Source organism: Tamandua tetradactyla, chromosome 1, assembly GCF_023851605.1.
Source record: "Tamandua tetradactyla isolate mTamTet1 chromosome 1, mTamTet1.pri, whole genome shotgun sequence".
Taxonomy (NCBI): domain Eukaryota; kingdom Metazoa; phylum Chordata; class Mammalia; order Pilosa; family Myrmecophagidae; genus Tamandua; species Tamandua tetradactyla.
The window spans coordinates 80,850,722-80,871,505 of NC_135327.1; the positions used below are offsets into that span (position 1 = coordinate 80,850,722).

Here is a 20,784-nt window from a genome sequence, read left to right on the forward strand (position 1 = left end):
TCTAGTTTTTTTATTTCTTCCAAATCACCCTGTCCAAAAGCAGACTGCAATGGCAAGTAGAAGCTGCCACCTTTTGCCTAATTTTCTAGCTAAGATAGATAAAACATAGGTTGTCACTCAGCTGGTGGACACAGGTCATTGTGAGAACTGACTGCTCCCTGTGGTCTTAAGCAGAAGACTTTTTTCTTTGTAGAGCCACACATCTTTCCTAAATACTTTAAGCAATTTCTTAAAGGATACTTGAATTTAGTCATTAAATAAACTGTTAGATTAGCAAACAACAAAACTATTCAGACAATAAGAACAAAAAAGGCTCTAAAGACCCCTAAATACAGAAGTGTTTTAAATTAAAGATAAACGGTTAAAAAATCTTTGTATTAATAATAATCATTGATAATTAGTCCTCACCAGAAATTAAAGATGGTATATTTTCCATGTATAAACATTGACAATTAGTTTATTTAACCAAATAGCATTAAACAAGTAGAAATAGTTTCATTATTTAAACGTTATAGTAAAAGACACTTTAAATAAAGGATTCCCTTATATTTTACATCATATAAAAATGCAAGGTAGCATGTGTGAACTGTTTAAAGAGCTTACTAAAGATTCTTCTAATAAGAAAGGCTGGGAAAAGTAGAGTCATATCTTATCAAAACAATCTAAGAAATCTTAAGAATGCTGCTTTTCTAGTAATACATAAATATACACGAACATGAGCAAGAATCCAAGTAAAGAAACAGTTCTTATTCATCGGATTGACAGTTTTATTATTACACCAGCCTGAAATAACATATAATGGTGTGTGAGTGTGCACTGGAGTTTCTAAATGCAGCTTTTAAGATAGGCTTAATGTGAGAAGGGTTCAACTTTCTTCTTTGAATTCTGGCGGGCGGGGTCTCCTGGGGATAAAGAAGAAAGGGGGAGGTAAACTTTCTAACGCAATCTCTATTCTTGCTACAACTTATTTGTTCAGCAATATTTATTGTGTATCCACCATATGCCAGGCTCTGTGGATACAGCATGGACCCTGACAGACATGCTCTCTGCCTTCAAGGAGCTCAAAGCACAGGAAAGAAGCAGACCATCAGCACAGAGATGCTATGGGGAAAAGATACTTAAAAACACCTAATGGGACAACCTAACAAGACTTGGCAGAGGAAGTCAAGGAAATCTTCCTGGAGGAAAAGACATCAAAATGGAGACCCCAGGGGTGAGTAGGATTTAGCCAGATTGCGAGTAGGATAAAGAAGAAGGATGAATGAGAAGAAATCCTGAGAAGATCATTCTGGATTTGGCTTTGTCAACTTTTATTAACCATGTGCTGAGACTTCTTTAGGATTAGCTGAATTGGTAGAAATTTCTAGCACTAAAAAAATTAAATATTATGATATTGTGTCAGTTTGAATTTCAAATTTGTATGATTAATTTATGAGGTAGAATTGGAGAAGTGAATCTACTGGATATACCCATTGGGGACCAATAGAAATGACAGCTACACTCGGTCATGTGAAAAGAAAGTGAGTGTCTTTTCTTTTGGGCAACTCATCAAGGCCATTCCTTCTGGCTCCAGGGAAGCCCCTCCTTTCTGGATGAGGAAACTGTAAATAAAATAAGCTTAGGGGTTTAGCCTGTGTTTCTTGTTGTTAGAGATAATCAAAATAACCTAAGACACGTCTGTACTGATAAGTGACAACCTTTGCCATCACTTATTCTGTGCTCTGGGTAGAAGGAATAGAACATGTAAAGGCCCACAGACAAAGAAAACCCAGAATCTTCAGATTACTAGGACTACTTAAATAAGGGTGTGACTGTGTGTAAAGGGGTACATAGAAAAGATGTGTCCAACTAAAAATATGACTTAGTTCTTGCAAGAATTACTTCAAAAATATGATTCCTGTACAAAGAGCATTTAAGTCCAAGATACAGGGGGAAAACTGCTATTGCACGCTATGTTCAAAAGGAAACCATCAGCACTACCACAGCAACAGCAGAGGTAAATAATGGGGAGGGACAAGAGTTAAGAGGAGGTTTAGATTTCCTATTTGGTGAGGGTGTGGTTATTGTTTTCTTTCTCTTGGCAACAATAAAATTATCAAAAATTGAGAATGTTGATGGACTGTGGACTTTGGGCTCTCAATATGATGCTCAATGAATGCAAGTGGCTGAAAGATGCATTGACTGAGAAGTAGATTGGCAAATGATGGTAAATACTTATGAACGAAGGTTGTGTTGTTGCAAAAAAGAACAAAGTCATGAGGCATGCAACCATGTGAATGAACATGTGGGACATTTGGTGAGGCAAAATAAGCCAAAAACAAAAGAACAAGAATGCTATGGTCACTTTAGAAAATGCTTATAAGAAAACAGGGGCCTAGATTGTAAGTTTTTAGGGCAGACACATTAAGTCTGGAGTGGTGATTATTGTGTATGGATTTCAAGAGGCTGTTATTTATATATATATAACAACATATAGTCTGATAGTTAGAGATAAGAACAAAGCCAATCAGGTTGGGGTTAAAGTAATTCAGAACACAGGGGAAAGGAAGACAATGTCCATATTTTAGAACCACACATATTCTTTGCGACCAAAGGAATAAAGGTTTATTTGGTCAGGAACTGACATTTCCTGTAGTGCATAATCAAACTTAATTTATCTGTATAGTTCATTTGAACAACTGAAACACAGGGTGCCCAGAATAAGAAAGAGGTCCTTTAATCCTTTGTAGATTATTGTAATACCTGGATACATCCTAGATTATATTACGCAGATAATCAAAAAGTATAGGCAAAGTCCCTTGAGGTATGGGAGGAAGAATATGGAACTATTAAACTCTACCATCAGGGAATCCTCTGATACTGTGTAAAACTTTAAGAACACCTAAATAGGCCATGCCCTTGATTCTGAGGCTACTTGTGTGAAGATTACTATGTAGATAGTGGAGAAACTTAGATTACCTATAGGCATGCCTAAGACTTACTTCTGGAGGACTTCTTTTGTTGCTCAGATGTGGCCTCACTCTCTCTAAGCCCAACTCTACAAGTGAAATCATCGCCCTCCCCCCTATGTGGGACGTGACATCTAGTTATTGCGACTCTATAGAAAGATACTTATTTTGGTACATTCATTTTGTAGAAGTACTTCACTTTTAAATCTTTATAAGTGAAATGTTTGTATTGCTTTCAGACTTGAATGATAGCTTTGATAGGTATAGAATTCTAAGCTCAGAACATTTTCTTTTCATGGAAATCTGCAAGTACTACTCCTATTACTCAATGGCACTTAATGATACTGAGATATCTGATGCTAGTCTTTTTCCTCTCTTTTTAATACCTTATTTTTTCCTACTACACAAATATATTTTTGCATTATCACTGAAATTAGAATACTACACTAAATATGTCTATGTCCAATCTTCCTTATACATTTTTTTCCCTCTGGTATATCCTAAAAATTAAGTTTTAAGCTCAAGGAAATTTTTCAATAATTTATAAGTTTTTCTCATTTTTATGTGCTTTGTGAATCATATGAATTGCTATTATAAATGTTTATCTCCTAGACAGTTCTTCCTCATCTCTTATCTTTTCTCCATGGTATTTATCTTATAATTTTCCTCTAATTTACAGAAAAATTCTGAGAGCAGGACTTCTGACTTCTATTTCATTAGTTAGATTTCCTGAGGTATCAACTCTTTTTAACTATCTCTATTGCATTTTTTTAAAAACATGGGCAGGCACTGGGAAATGAACCCAGGTCTCCGGCATGGCAGGTGAGAAATCTGTCATTCAGCCACCATGGCATCACCTTCTATGCATTTTAACTTGAGAATTTTTAAAAATCAAAAGGCAGTTTTATTTTATTTTTTGTAAGTTATGCAGTTGAGTTTCAAACCTCTTTAAGAAAACAGTCCAGATATATTTTAAGGCATTTTTCTGTCAATCTTCTAATACATTTACTTCATGGGAAGACATTTGCTCCAAATTCCTTAGATTAGTGCCTGTGTTTGGAACTAATAAATCTTTTTATAAAAATGATCTTTTTTTTACAGTTTACTCATCCTTAACATGGTAATCTGTTTATTTAGTTTTGTTAAAATGAATTGTACCAGAAATTGTCCCAGTGTACAACTGATAATCCTAAACAAAAAGCAGAGGAGGTGAGCTTGAGTTTATAAATAAACATCTTTATTTTATTCAAAATCCATTTTCTATTTGTGACTAGTAAGTGAGCAAACTATAAGCAGAAGGATTCACTACTATGTCTTATTTATGCTGGGAATCCAAAGTTAGCTGGCACCATCATACCTCTATAATTGGCATGACTGCCTTAATGAGAAGTCCTTGTAGCAAAGCTCCCACCTCACTCAGCAGGCCTTCCTCACCAAATGAAAGGCAGAGTTGGCACTTCTCAAAATTTTGGCTAAGTGAACAACCTACCCTAATTTTATTGTAATTATATTTCTGCAGTAGCCTGAGGTTAGCTGGGGCTTTGCTCCTTTCCTCTAATTGTACACAACTGCTCTTAAATAGAGCCCATGGCCTAAATATCTTTTGTTTTACTTAGGATACCATCCAGGCAAGTGTAGGGCCAAGATTAGGGCCAAAACCTCAGACTGAGAATGTCAATCGTAAAATAAAAAATTCCCCTTCCAGCCTCCCCATGGCTTACCGTTACCTCTAGCTCCTTTCTCTATTCTTAAAAGTGTTTGAGGGTTTCTATATTTATAAGTCCCTCAATCTCTTCTGATGCATATGGGAAAATTCAGGCTGGGTGATACTGACCTAGGTAAGTCTCTTTGTAGTCTACATTTCTGAATTTCCTCTAAGTTTTTCTCTACAAATAGTGGCTATCCTTTCTATTTTTAAGTGCCTAATCAGATTTTTCTTTATTTTTCTTCCATTTCTTCGGTCATCTCAATGGAGATATAAGAGAAGAAAAAATGATAAGCATGTGGCATCAAATTACTATTTAGACTCTGAAATTTTTATTTCTTTTTTAGTTTTCATATTATAGTCCCATTAGTTTTAAATAGAGAAGGTTTTATATAGAGAAGGAAGGAAGGGAGAAAGGAAAGGGAAAAAAGAAAGAAGGAAAGACAAAGGAGGAAAGGGGAGGGGAGGGGAGGAGAGGGAACCCAGGTAGTAAAGCTATCAAGACACTAAAGTAACTGGCAAATTTACAATGACCAACTTTTTTTACCTGGCAGAGTTTGATAGCCAATGAAAGCAGTGGTGGATGCCCCATAATATTAAAACATTTTGATAGAGAAGTTACGGTAAAAAATGCATTAATGTATGTTTAATTTCAATGATCCCACATAAACCCTTCAATCCACCAAATTCATCCTCTGGGCTTCAAACAAACTAAAGTCAATGCCAACCTTTGGGTAACCTTATTGATGTCTTTGTGAAAAACAGCAGAATGGCTTTAACGTACAAGTTTCTCTTTCCAAATCTGCTTTCTCTCCTCCACAGCATGACAACTTGTTAAGGTGTTGCAAACTAAGTCAGTCCCTCCAGTTTTACAATACAATCCTTCAGATTACAAAACTACACTTAAAAATGACTGCAGCAGTTGCTGGCTCTCCGACTCAGCTCTCTGTGGCCTTTTGGCATGAGAACTCTTGGAAAACAGATTGGTGTCCTGCAGCAGTTTTCTGGACTGGATGGACTCAAAATATTCCCTTGTACTCACTCCAGCTGTCCCCCCTTCACACATGGCTACCCAGCACTCTTCCTGTATTCTTGGCTACCTGGTATATCCTTTATTCATGTCTCTTAAAAGAATTCCTATTTTAAGCAGTCAAATGAAATAAATCCTCTAAAAGTTTACCAGTAAGGAGAAAATACCAACAACTAAAAAATTAAATTCCAAATAGTTTATGATATTATGATAGACTATGATGCAGCCATTAACAAATTTATGAAGAAATTTTAATGTAAAATTTTAATGATATGAGGAAGTTAAGTGAAAATAAAGGCTCTACAGTGAAATATATCAGTTATGTAAAAGGAAAATATATTTTTAAAAAGGCAAAGAAAATATTCTAGAACACTAAGAATTATTGCTGCAGTATGGTTATATTATACATAATATTTTATTTTCTTCTTTGTAAATATAACCAAATTTCTACAAAATGCATTGCTCTTTGATAAGCCATAAAAACTAAGTGAAGAAATTTGAAGAAAACCATAGACATACAAATGTTCAATATCTTGAAATGTTGAGCAGGTCAAAGCACATTATAAAATTGTGTATAGAGTAGAGTTTTTTCAATTCAACAGTGAAGAAAAAGAGACAATAAAAATATGTGAAAATACTACGTTATTCTCTCCTCTAGGTAAGCAATGAGTGACTGCTGTTTTCATGCTAATACATCTCTATTTTCTGACTGTGCTCATTAGTCATGAATTAATTTTATATTCAAAAATATGTTTAAATAAGAGAAACAAGAAAACCACTGTGCTCCTAATTTTCAGATACTTAGGATAAAAGTTACAAAATTTTCTTCACATTGCATAACTCAACACATTTCATACTCTGTAGTTCACATATAGTAAATATTTCTAAAAAATATTCTTGGGTGGGCCACAGTGGCTCAGCAGGTAGAGGAGACCTGCTTTTGATTTCCTGTGCCTGCCCATGCAAAAAAAAAAAATTCTTATCCTAAAGAGAAGACCACCTAAATGAAAGAAGAAAAAAAAACTGCTGTAGTACAAAGGCTCATCATAAAACAAGAAGGCAGGCATGATGCTGGGTACAACTAAGAAGTACTGGGAATACACACATAAAATTATAATTATAATTCAGGGTGTCACTGCCCTCCTTCTTTCACTATCTTTTTTTTTTTTCTGAAAGCTTTGGAAAGACCAGTTGATCCAGAGAGGCAGATGAAGAATTCCAGTTATTTCAGAAATAGAGCTATGACCTCTGCCACCATGGTCCAGGGTATTTATTGTTGACAAGGTGTGCATGTGCAGATCATGTGTGTGGTGAGTGCTTGGGTAGGGAGTGGAGAAAGGGAAATACCTTAATTAGCAAACATTGTGACTATTATGAAAAGAAGGAAGTGGTGGCATTTCTGGTGGAGTCACCAAACCAGCAAAGTTAGAGCTGTTACTCCAGACATTTGCAGAAACTGGTATTGATTTGATTATATGCATAGAAGTATGTATGGCTTCAAGCTATAAAACTAAAACTATAAAACTAAAGAATCAGCTGATTTACCTAGTAGGAAAGACTAAGGCATGATATTCAGAGGACAAAGATAAAATATATCCGTCTAAGTATATTATGCAATATAGATCCCAACTTCATTCTGTCTATACAAAGCAGAGCAAGTGGAAAATAAATATTTTATCTACTTTACCTTTCCATAACTCTCAAAAATAAACAAAAGTAGTTGAAATATTTATTCCATGCTGAAAAATTTCATTTGGAAAAAGGATGTTGAAAAAAACTAATTTCATTCATTGTAGATGACAATTTGTTCCATGATTCATTTTGTTTGAAAAACATTTTTTTATTGTGAAAAATAACATATATACAAAAACGCAATAAATTTCAAAGGAAGCTGCAACAGTTAGTTATTGAAAAGATTTCGGAGTTTGGTAAGTGTTACAGTTTCACAATTTTAGATTTTTCCTTCTAGCTGCTCCAAAACACTGAAGGCTAAAACAGATACTAATATAATGATTTAGCAGTCATATGCTTTTGTTAAATCCTATGTTCTCTGTTAAAACTTCACCTTCTCCTTTGATCTCTCTCTCAGTCTTTAAGGGTATTTGGGTTATGACCATTCTACCTTCTTCATGTTGGAAAGAGTTGCCAATAATATGGAATAGAGGGATGGAACTAGTTCTGGAAAGGCTGGCCCCTTTGGGTTTCAGGATTTATCTGGCCTTGGAACCCATCTGGAGGTTGCAGGTTTCTGGAAAGTAATAGTAGTGCATGGAACATTTGTATAATCTCAGATAGAGCCGTAGGCGGTCTTTAGGGTTTGCAGGAATGGTTTTGGTTGGAGTTTGGCAAACCATGGTAAATAGCAGTATCTAACTGAAGCCTGCGTGAGAATAGTAGCCTCCAGAGTAGCCTCTCGACTCTATTTGACCTCTCTCAGCCACTGATACCTTAGTTGTTACAATTCTTTTTCTCCTTTTGGTCAGGAAGGCATTGTTGATCCCATGGTGCCAGGGCCAGGCTCATCCCTGTGAGTTACATCCCATGTTACCAAAGAGACGTTCACCCCTGGATGTCATGTCCCATGTAGCACGTAGGAGGTAGGTAACGATTTTACTTGCAGAGTTGGGCTTAGAGAAAGAGAGGCCACATCATGATTCATTTTGTATAATTTGACTTAAATGGTGTTTTTATTTGTGTATTTTCTTTTTTAAAAGAGGTATTTATACATTCAGACATGAGAAAATATTGAAAATCACATTTTATTATTTTCTATTGTGACCTTTTTAAATATTAAGGACATTTAACCATCCAAAAAGAAAACACATATATTCAAATACAAATAAAAGCAAATACTGAAATAACAAGGCAAGCACTTGTTAATAAGCACAACCGGCTCACTTGAAGTCCCATACCACTTGAAGAAATTAACTTCTGCGTCATATGTTATTATGAATTAGAAAGCTTATTATGCTCTAATCTTTTTCACAGTTAAGAAATGTATGGAGGCAATGATTTTAAACATTAGTGGTATAGCAGAATGTTTCCTATTTATCACCAAAGTAATCTGCTCACTTACTTCAACATTGCCAAAATTTGGCATGAGAACTTGAGAGAGCACAGGTATTGCTTTTTTTGTTATACTTTAACCCCAAACCAGGAAAAACAAAACAAAACCATCAAATTCGCCCACTTTCAAAACTGAAACTCCAGCCCCTTATTTTTTTCTGTGCCTCAACAGAGCTAACTAAACTAAAAAGTTGGCATTAAAAGACAGTTTAAGAAAACAAAACAACAACAGAAAAACAACAAAATGGAGGGCATAGCCACTTGGGATTTGGCTTGAATTTAATAAATATGGAAAACAATAGTCATCATAATAGCTTTCATTATGGTGTTATATTCATTCACTAAACGACTCTTCAAAATGGCAAAATGATTATCAGTAAAGGCCAAAAGAAAAAAGCTCATAATTATTTCATTTAGTGTTTAAGTTAGAGAAATTATAACTATTTAAAGCAAAAATTCAAAATAATCACATTCCCAAATCCATTAGTTTCCAAAGAAGAATCCTCATGATAATGTTTATTTTTAAATTGAATTTTATTGCTTTATCGTTTTCCTTGTTATTTTCTACTTTATCTCCTGCTCCTCCCCCATAAAAATTAAGTCAGAAATACCTTTAAATAAATAATTTAGGAATTTAAAAAATCTTATTTAATTTTTTTAAAACTCCTTTACTTAAAGGAGTTTGTACTAAGTTTACATAAATTTTGTAATATGTGTGAAACATATCAAGAGAAGCTACAAAAATTTTTCTGACTCCCTTTTTTACTTTTCTAATTTTTGTTTTAATATTTTTAAATAAAATACAGAATTTTAATAAAAACAGTATAATTTTGTTGTGAAGTACAATTCAAATAATACAGATTTTAAAAATGTCTATCCCTCATTTTGTCTCCCCTCAAATCAGAGTTCATTTGCATCTTTTCAGACCTCTTTTTATAGTATTGTGTGTACATGTACATACAAATATACACATACATGAACACATACACACTGATAAGAAGTATTTTTTAGGTAACAGAGATAATGCCTACAAATACAATTTCATAACTTAACTGCTCCATTTCTTCACTTATCCCTTTATCATGGACATATTTCTATGTAAGAATATGTCAATCAAACCTATTCTTCCCAAAAGAGGGCAAGTATTCCATTTTATGGATAAACCATAATTTATTTAGCTAAATCCCTATTGGTGAGTATTAATTTTTGCCTTAAGCTAGTACATATACATGTTTGTTAACATTATTACTTGAAAATAATAAACTTCCATTACTTGATGAGTTACTTTAATTTTATTTACTATAAAATGAGCAAACTAGTATACAACTATCTCCTTTGCTTCCCCTTTCCCTTATTTTATTTCATTTTATTATTTTTTATATTGTTAAATTTTAGAGTTAGATTGTGCTTTGTTTGATAAATATAATTAAGTCTTCCTGAGCAGTGTAAAAATTGAGACTAAGGGCGGGCCGCGGTGGCTCAGCGGGCAAGAGTGCTTGCCTGCCATGCCGGAGGACCCCGGTTCGATTCCCGGCCCCAGCCCATGTAAAAAACAAACAAAAACAAACAAAATATAATAAAACAAGAAAATGTTTAAAGATGTTTCCCTTTCTTCCTCCCTTCCTTCCTTCCATCCTTCCTTCCTTCTCTGTCTTTCCTTCCCTTTAAAAAAAAAAAAAAAAAAAAAAAAAAAAAAAAAAAAAAAAATTGAGACTAAGATTTCAAGTAGTACTGACTTCAAGGAGAATTTACTACAGGGTCTTACAGTGTGATGGGTCCATGGAAAAGAGAATACAATTCACTGGTGCATGCATACAATTTTCCCGAAATTTAGGTCCAAAGGATTTGTGACAGAAGCAAGGACCTGCCCCCATGGTAGGGGAGCTGTGTGGCTCAGAGTTAGACCATTTTATATTCTAGGCCTCACTCTTCTCATTTGTAGAATGAGAAATAAACCAGGATGTCCCTGCCAGTGACAGAATATTCTACATTATTGACTATTACATAGACATACATTGCAGGTACAATGAAACTGTAGCCCTAGGAGCTGAATTCTAACAATTCTTACATATAACCTCACTTTTTAAAGTGACCCTGAGTAGAACAAAGACATCATTTCTTTGGTGCTTTCATCATTTTTGGTAATTAGAGATACTTTGGAAGGATGAAGCAACCACCTTTAATGGCTTTAATGGTTGTCTTTGCTGTAAATGAGAACACACTTACTAAATCTTAGCATGTGCATTTTAAAATGTAAATTCATCATTTACTTTTCTCCACATTGTACTTAAAAAAAGTAAACAGTGTTTTCTTCTGCACTTGTCCACCCAGAATCTAGACTCATTTTCATTTTCTCTCTCTCTTTAATAGTACTTGGAAGAGGACTAGAATGGAAGTATTTATTCAAACCGCTGGATTTGGGTGTGCAAAGCAGAAATTCACATGAAACCCAACAATGGTCTGTAAGCAGTCTTCCAGCCACTCCAACAGGCCAAGACTCATTCCTATTAGATTATCAGGGCCAAAATTACCTCACTGCTTCCCTCTCTCCTTCCTTACAGGAGGGGGCCTACCCAATACTTTGGCCTTATCAGCCTCCACAGACTGCTGCTCTGTGTCTCTTCCTGTCACTTTTGGCTCACTGCAGTGTCTCTGGGCCCACTGACTGTCGGTTGCCATAACGACACTCAGCAAATGAGGAAGGCCTGGCAGACCAGTGGTTGGGCCAGGTGGAAAGGAGGAGGTAGAACAGAGAGCTAAGCCACATAGAGTCCCAGCAAGGATGATCAGGAGGCAGGTGACCATAGGAAATGAGGAAATTGCTGAAAGGGAAGGGAATAATGTAGAAGCAGCCTGATTAGAGCCCAGAACTAGATACTGCAAATCACCAGAGTCTGGCCCTGGATGCTGCTGAAAGTAATGAGATGGAAGAAGAAGCTGGTCAGTCAGGAAAGTTGAAGGAGAAAATGAAAAGGTCAAAAAAACATAGAGAAGCAGGAGAAAAATGGAAATCAAGGAGACATTTTTGCAGTTATTTGTAAGTATAGTAAAAAAAAATTCCTTCTCTGTGGCCCATTCATGCTTAGATTAAGACATTGCTTTAACATGAAATTGGAAGTAAGGGAAAAGCCAACTACAGGACAGATATGATATGCCCCAGACTTGGTTATGATAACCTTATTTAAATTTGTGAATTGTAGTTGATAACACCTAGTTTGCCTTCTTTATGAATTGTTATAATGATTTCAACAAGTTGTTGAATACTCAATTGCTTGGTAATCTGAAACAGTCTACAAATGTAAACTCATCTTCTCTTGGTTACATCATTACCAAGATATGCAATATGTTTCTCCTTCATTCTCCTGATCTCCTTTAAACCATCTCTGGAAGTTTTGTGTTTTCTTTTAATTCAATAGAAAAGAACATAAAGACTCATACATATTTCTCTCTCAGGAGTAACTAAGGTCTAGTCTTTAAGTTTATAACAAAGCAAAGCAAGAACATTTTCAGCTGCTATAGTTACTATCACTAGAAAAGAAAAAAAATTAGAACCAAATTCAATTCCAATATCCATAATAATATTAAATATACATTTCTTTATGTTGCATGTTCTTGATGTATTCCTTTCTCTCTGACTCAACAGTACAGGAAAAAACTACAAACTGAGGACAGGTAAAATTTATAGGTGTAAAGTCACAAATGCAGTAGCTGAAAATGACTTTTGGGATCATTTAGTACAATGCTTCTCAAACTTTCATTTGAGAGAAATCACTGGAGATCTTGTTTAAAATGCTGACACTAATTCAAAAAGTCTAGAGTGAGCCTCAAGATTCTGTGGTTGAAAACGGATTCCCAAGTGACACTGATGGTGTAAATCATTGAGAAAAAGGTTTTATTACAAGAATATTCAAAGATTTTTGAGTTGCAGAACACTTTCTTTAAATAAAATCTGATGAATCAACAAAAGTCGTATCTGCATACACTGATGGGGGTGGCCCAGAGACTTAGTTGTCTATCCCACAGTCCCCAGGGTCTCTGTGTTAATTTCTAGATACTTCCATGGGAGCCCAAGGAATCTGGAGCATGATATGAAAAGCACAGAGTAATTTAAACATTTCCCTTAATAATCAGGAAACAGGGACTCAGGAGAGTTTAAATGATAATAAACGTATTCATAACACTCTATATCTATCCATATGCATATACCTAAAATAGATATTTAAAATTTTCAAATGGAAATATCTGCAGTATATATACACATACACTGTCGAAAACTTTTGCTGCTTTTTATCATCCAAACCCTATTTGAGAAAAACCCAACCGGAAGGTAAAGGTGGACAACCAGTCCCTCTCACTGCCTGTTCCTGGCCTGGTAAATTAAGAACAAGTGACTCGGGCTTCACCAATCAGAGGCTTATTCCAGGAACTTCACACCTAGATGGAATGAAGCAAAAATTCCGAAACAGCTAGATATCATTCAGATTTGAGGAACTGCTATGCAAGATTAATTATGGAAAATATCTCTGAAGCAATGACTATTTTTATGATGTTAAGAAAAATAGAGTGACCAACATGATGTAAGAGACTTACTTAGCTTGGCAGGGTTGCTCTAATGTAAAACAGGTTGGTTGGCTTAAATAACAGGAATTCACAATTTCAGAGTTTGAAGAGCTTTCTAGCCAGTTTATGAGGCTTCAAACCCAACATCCAGTTATCAGAAGACCGTTCTTCCTCTGAAGACAGTGGCATACTGATGGTGGCTTACTGGCAAGTCTCTATCACATGGTGTTCTGTTCCTCTTGGTCTTTTCTGGCTTCTACTAAAATGACTGCATCCAAAATTCCTCTGCTTATAAAGACTTCACTCAGATTGGATTTAGACAAACACTGATTCAATTTGGCCTCTTAATATCTTCGAAAACTCTATTTCCACACCTAAGAACAATAATTTTTTGAAGGATATAATTCAATCCCCAGTGTGGATTGAATAACAGCGAGTAGAGCCAACAGAATGTTAAAAAGTGGGAGAGCAGAAGAATTTATGAAGAATAAAGAAAAGGTTTCATATTGGTAAGTACAGAAATGTGGCACACAGTTGAGTTGTGTGGGCTAGAGGGACAGCTGCTACATGGGCTTAAATGATAACTTGGCACATTACTCTGGATAAACTCTAAATTCCACGAGGACTGGATTTTATCCCCAGTGCCAGGAAAAGGTAGGCCCATCATATTTGCCAAAAAATGGCAAACCTAAACAAACATATATTCCATTTTCCTCATATTGTGCCCTTCAGAAACATTTAGGGCAAACTGAAGTTTCCAAGGTAAAATGAGGACATGGACTAAAAGATTATAATGGGTTTCAAAATTATAAGGAAATGGAAAATTCAGAAAAATCCTTCCTAGAATACCTATAACTTTTTAAGTGTTGCTGGTAGAATTGAGGGTATTGGAATTAAAATTATGGATAACTGTGGGAGGGAAATGTATTTGTTTTCTTCAAGAAGTTTCCAAATGAAAAGAAATATAAAAATGTATCAAATCTGAAACAAAGACAACTAAGTTGCTAAGGAATTAAGGGGCAAAACTGCATTTAGGTTTTGGTAACAGGGGTGAGGTTGAGACGAGGAGTCAGAGTCCATCAAATCTTAGCCATGTTCATTTATTGATAACTTTAAATTTTAATTATTTCTTGTTTTTATATTCTTTTTGCTTCCTTGCTATCTTGCATCTTCTCAGGTTTATTTCCTATGAATCCAGCTCTTCTTGTTCCTTTAATTTCTTATAATTTGGACATCGTGCACCCTATTTTTCCCAACTAACAGCTAACATATATTTAAAATATTCTTACACATCTTTTTTTAATTCTATGTATATATTTATCAACTTCAAAAATAAAATCTATGCATTTCAGAATCCACATACACATAAAATGAAACATTTTGCAAACAGTTATTCACCCTCCTACTCTAAAATTTTGTTGGTAGAATTCTGAATTTTATACCCATAATATACATTTTTAAACATTTTCAGTTTCTTTGGAAGAATTACATAAAACTATTCCATTGTTTTAAACTTCTCTACTATGTTAACAACAGTGATTTAAATATTGATTCTTTGATTGGTTTTAATTACTCATGACCTTTTCTTTCAGAACACATAATTTAATCCCTTTTGGTTTTAATTACTTACCGTCCTATCTTTTATAATACTTAATCCCCATTATTTAGTTGTTAGTTTCATTCCTCAGTCAGCTGGAACCCTTTTGCAAGTCAATTTTTTTTTTTTTCAGGAAAGGAATGTGGGTAAAAACATTTGGAGTCCTTTCGTGTCTATTAATATCTCTCTATTGCTCTCAATTATGAATGATAGCCTGTCTGGCTATCACATTCTTGGGTTTCAATATATTTCTCTCAAGAGACTTATATTCATTTCTCTTCTGTATTTTTCAAATTATGGAGAGTTTAATGTCAACTTTAATTTTTTCCCTTTTATAAACAAACCTTCCCCCTGTCATCTTGATGCTCTAACTTTGTAAAAAACTTAAAATTTTCATCATGCTATTTTTAGATAGGTGATTTTTGCTTGGTTTTAAGACCGCATTGCCCAACGATCAAGAATGTATTCTTCCATTATGTCTTTGGCAATTGCTTTTCCTATAAAGTGCTTGTTTTCTCCTATATAAGATTTTGAGTCCTTGGGTTTGTCATCTATGACACCCTTTATATTTTGATTAGAATTAATTCATTTACTCATGATTCAGTTTTCTGAAATATTCAATATATATTTTCTGTGATTTTGTTAATTATTCTTTTCATTGGCTAACTACATCTCCTTTCTGATAGGTACCTTGTTCAGACACACAGTAACTCCCTAAACCAGAGAATTTTTTTTTAAAGAAGCTCTTCCATTTCTTATATTCCACAGATATGCAAGGTCATGCATACTTCCATAGGTTCTCTTCTTTTGAACTGCTGACTGTTTCATTTTTCTGGTTATATTTCTCTGTTCATCTTTACCACTGGTGGCCTATGTATTTCTATTTTCTTTGTTTTTCAGTACAGAGAGAATAAGATGGTAAAGAAAAATATATTGTGCATTTCTGCTTCCCTCTAAACCCAAATTAGTGGGAAAAATAGTTTGGATTTGTTGTAGATTTAGTTCGCCAGATAGGATTCTTTTCTTCTCTGCGGAAGAAAGGAGAATTCAGTAAAGGAAGTCAGGTCAGGTCAATAGTGCACATCAGCACTATTCCAAAGGATTTATTCACTGTATCTGGTGCTGTAGTCCTTTTTTCTAACTAGCGTGACTATATTCATTCACCACAGGAGGAAGCAGCATGTGTTACAAAGCATGATGTCAATGCCATACATTTCCTGGGCAAGAACACTGCACGCATGTCTCCATGTGCTAGTATTGCTGCACTTTCTCAGAGGTTTCAGTAGTGTTCACTGACTTCTCAATAGCTCACCTTTGCCTCTAGCACAGGTTGTAAACTTCCCGAAGCCTGTGGGATTTTCCTGTCCATACCAAATTCCATTCCCCAGGCAAACTTTGCTATTGTATCCGTTGACTCAGAGGTTGATCAGGCCCATCCTTAATCCCGTCTCTCCCACATAATGTTTTACAAAAATCCCTCCAAGCATCTGACATAAAAATGTTATCTTTCCCTTGTGTTTGGTATTTGCATGGATTTTTTTTTAGCTTATATATACTCTTGGTTAAACTTAATGCTAAATTGGATGAGAGAATTATATAGTAGATGAAGATTGCCATCTTTATTCTGAGTTCTTGTTTCTCTTAATTATTGTGGTTGGATGTTGGGATGTAAATTTACAACATTTTAAAAACAAATTAATCCCACTGTTAGAGTTGTTTAATAAATTTCTGAGATTAACACTGGGATCCTAGAATCTCCTAGATCAGCTCTATCCAATAGAATTTACTGCAATGACAGAATTAGTCTTCTCAGCTGACCAATATAGTAGCCTTAGACACATGTAGCTACTGAGAACTTGAAATATGGTGAATGCAACTGAGAAACTAAATTTTAAACTTTATTTAATTTTAATCAACTTTAATGTTAATTTAATTAGCCACATTTCCCAAATGGTCAGTGTACTGGACAGCACAGTATTAGATAAACATCATTCCACGTTTCAAAGTCATTAAAAATAGAAGTCCCTAACCTTATAAAATCATAAAATTGGATGTGTGTGCACGATGTATATCTGCATGTATTGGGAGGGTGTCTGCATTTTTACAAAGCTCTATCCATGAATTTTAATGTACACTAAGACTGTCTTAGGTGGTTCATTTGATACTAGGAATAATGGAAATGAGGTTTATAAAGGTTATGACTTGTCGTGTTATAAGCTTTAAGGCAAACTCAGTAACAGTGGATCTAATTCTTAGAATTGTATACATTAGAAGAACCTTCAGTGGAAAATGCTAATCTTGTGCCACCACACCCTTCCCTTGTCCAAGGCAGACATTTCTGGTCAATTCTGTATATTTCTCTACTCAACCCACCAGCTGACCTGGAATCCTAAAAGTGGGTTCTGGCAACCTTTAAGGATCAGCCAAGAGAGGAAATTTATTTGCTCTCTAGATCACAGGTCAGCAAATATTTTCTGTGAAAGACAAGAAAGTAAATATGGCCTCTGTCACAACTACTCAAATCTCAAATGCGCCACTGGAACAGAATAGCTACCACTAACAGTACATAAACCAACGGGTGTGGCCATATCCTAATTAAATTTTATTTATGGACATTGAAATTTGAATTTTTTGTACCTTTCACATATAATGAAATAGTCTTTTGATTTTTTCAACCATTTAAAAATATGAAAATTATTTTTAGATTATTGGTCCATAAATAAATAGGCATCACACTGAATTTGGCCCCAGGGTGTAGCCTACCAATCCCTGATTTAGATGATTGCTAAGATGTCTTCCCTTTCTAATATTTATAAGTCAAAGACATTCCACTATAAAACTTTTAAAAATAAGACATTAGCATAATAGGCTTTGGCACTTTATATCTGCTTATAACATATTATCAGGATTTGCACAATACATAAAACACAGACATAACAGTGACAATTCCCAAAGTGAGTCTCTATAATATGAGTGATTAATGTGTATATGGGTATGAAGGCAAATATAGCAATCTCTTGGCTTTTTACTTTCAAGGTACATACAATTTTTTTAAAAGATTTTCAAGAAAATTTCTACTGAAAATGTTTCAATATGACAAATTGACAAAACTTTTAATTTGAAAATATCCCATTTATGCTATTTCAAAAAAAGACCACGATTCTATTTCTATCTAAACTGTAATTATATTCTAAGTTAGAACATTTTTTATTTCTATAACTCTACTAGTAATTTTAGTTAACATTTAACTTCCTCCATGAATATTAAAGTGGATAAATTAGCAACAAAAGCAAAAGTTTCTTATAGACGCGCTAATGGAGGATGGGGAGGATTCTACAGTTAGTTATTATGATCAAATAATCCCCACCCTCCACTTTACCCTCCCATATCACTGAAGTTTCTAGGTAAGAACATGTTATTGTGGTAGAGCTTCAATCTCAGCAGGGCTCTGAGGTCCAGAACTCCATACCCTTCACATTTCCCAAGCAACTTCACATTTTCTGCTTTGGTTATTTCATTTTCATTATTATTGGCTCAACCCACATGATATACTTTTCTTCCACATTTCATTTATATAAATGGAAATAAAAACAGTAAAATATTAATATAAAAATCTTACAAATGCAAAATTTAAAGTATGAGCATTACATTCTTTTTCAACTATTATTGTGGATTTTTAAACGTGTTTTGTTTTGTTTTTTCTAACCAAAGACTTCATATATATTCTCACATATTCTGGAATGGTAACATTGTTGTTTCTATAAAGACTGTCTTTTTTTGAAAACTCCAGGTTTTTAAATTTCTAGTCTTGAATTATAACTTTATTTTGCTCACTTCCTTTGTTTTTTAAATATACTACTATTCTGAAAGCAAATTTCAAGTCTTCCCTACCTTATATTCATGAATCCAACTTATTTAATAAAGTCTCCTTCCAAATGAGTGGGAAATTACTAGCAACCTCTGACTGGGTTGTTAATTACTATCCTGGGGCCAAATTGATGCAACATTATCAACAATATTAGGTAACAAAAAACAAAACAAAGGTGTCTACAGATTTTTAAATAAGCCTACCTTAATAAAAAAATAAATGAAACATCCCATGCATCTCATGTATGCTTATTATTCAACATTTTTCCTAAGTAACATTTGCTAAAGGACTGAAAATACTGAGGCAAAAAATATCATCTTCATTAAAAAGAAAATACAGAAGCACATTTCTATCCTCCTCTGCAAACTTCAGAATTAAAAATTCTTAAGCATTATATAAAAGTAAGAACATACTTCCATTATGTTTTAAATAAAAATGCTTAATATTTTGCCCCATCCTGAGTAATCTACAATATGATATTAATGAGCAAAACCTAAGAATTTGAGAGCTGAAAGAGACTTGAAAATCCTTTTATTTTGGAGATAAGAAATGAAGTTTGGAAAAGCTAAATGGTTCATGCTTATTAGCAGTAGAACCAGGACAAGACAGTTCTCAGCTTGCCTGTAATGGTCAATGGATTTCATTAAAATGACTTGATCACAGTTGACCTTTATTGAGTCAACCATAAGGTAAATTTGATATAAATAACAGCTAACACTCATATACATATACTGATTATATTACTTGTAGTGGGATATTCAATATGTCAATATTTGATACAAAAGGCCAGAACATAAATTGCACCACTCTTGTAGAATTATTCTATTGACCCATCTAATGGATGGTCAAGAAATATGAATAGATGTCAACCATTCATCATCATCATCTTTGAATTTTTTAAAAACAGAAAATACACTTTGCTACAAACCAGTATTCCTGATACACAAGTAGCCAAGACTCTCAGAATATTTTTACTTGGATAATAACTGTGATGAATAAAATTGACTAAAATAGGATGGAGGAAAGGGCACAGACACCAGAGTCTGAAAAATCCAGTTCTAAATAGTGCTTCCTAATAGAACCTATGGTTTATAAACCTATTTTCTCACTCATCAAGTAAAGTCCTGTTAGGAAGATGAGTGAAACTGTAACAGAAATACCTAGTGGCATTTCCAAAGTAACATCCACTCAATCTCTGTATTTTCTTCTGTCTGTTATTCCCTGTAGGAGGTTGTGTAGTAATTTGCTAAGTATTACCATTCTACTCTGACAGAATTATTATAATTTTACATATTTAACTATTATTGTTACTTAAGCAAGAAGGATATATAATAGCAGAATTATAAAATCATTAGCCCAAGAGATTAAAAAGCTATTGCAAAAAAACAAACTTTTTCTCAACTCTCAAATTCATTACACCAAAAACAGTGTGAGTGATTTCCCTGCTGCATCATACCAGAAGTAGAGAAATAAAAGTTTGGAAGAGTGAGACTTCAAGTTTCTGGAGAAATGTAACTAGTAGGCTACTTTTTTTTTTTTTTTAGAAAAAAGAGACGTTGGGGATTTGTGCTCTGACAGTTTACATTCAACTACTTTCCAAAAAGTGATGAGAAAAAGTCTGAAAATATAAACTTCAAAGGGAAATAATATGAATATATCTCTATGCAATAAATAAGTAGCCCTGCTTTACATGCCAACCTTGACAGCTATTATTAGACCCCACTGGTTAATTATGTAAACAAATTGGGCTAATTTCCCTTCAAATCCACCATCAGTGTCAACACATTTGGACAATCCTAAAAGGCTGGGAATTTACAAGTCATAAACGTTTAACAAAATAGCTAAGCTTCCTAAAATACTTCTCCCATCTGTGTTAAACCACAGAAAATCTAACCAGCACAGCATTATATCCCCCAACCTACATGAGTTTTATTAGACATAGTAAGTTAGACCTCTATGTTAAGTGTAGGGGGAATAACACAGCAAAACAAACAAATCACCTAGATGTTG

At 34.3% G+C, this 20,784-nt stretch overlaps 1 long non-coding RNA gene across 1 annotated transcript in view; it reads right to left on the reverse strand.

Moving 5' to 3' along the window:
* Window positions 1-758: 758 nt before the first annotated feature.
* LOC143649314 (uncharacterized) overlaps window positions 759-20,784 on the reverse strand; it is a 29,211-nt gene continuing 9,185 nt past the window's right edge. The window contains exon 3 of the long non-coding RNA XR_013158949.1: window positions 759-902. This is a non-coding gene — a long non-coding RNA (uncharacterized LOC143649314). The remainder of the gene's footprint in view (window positions 903-20,784) is intronic.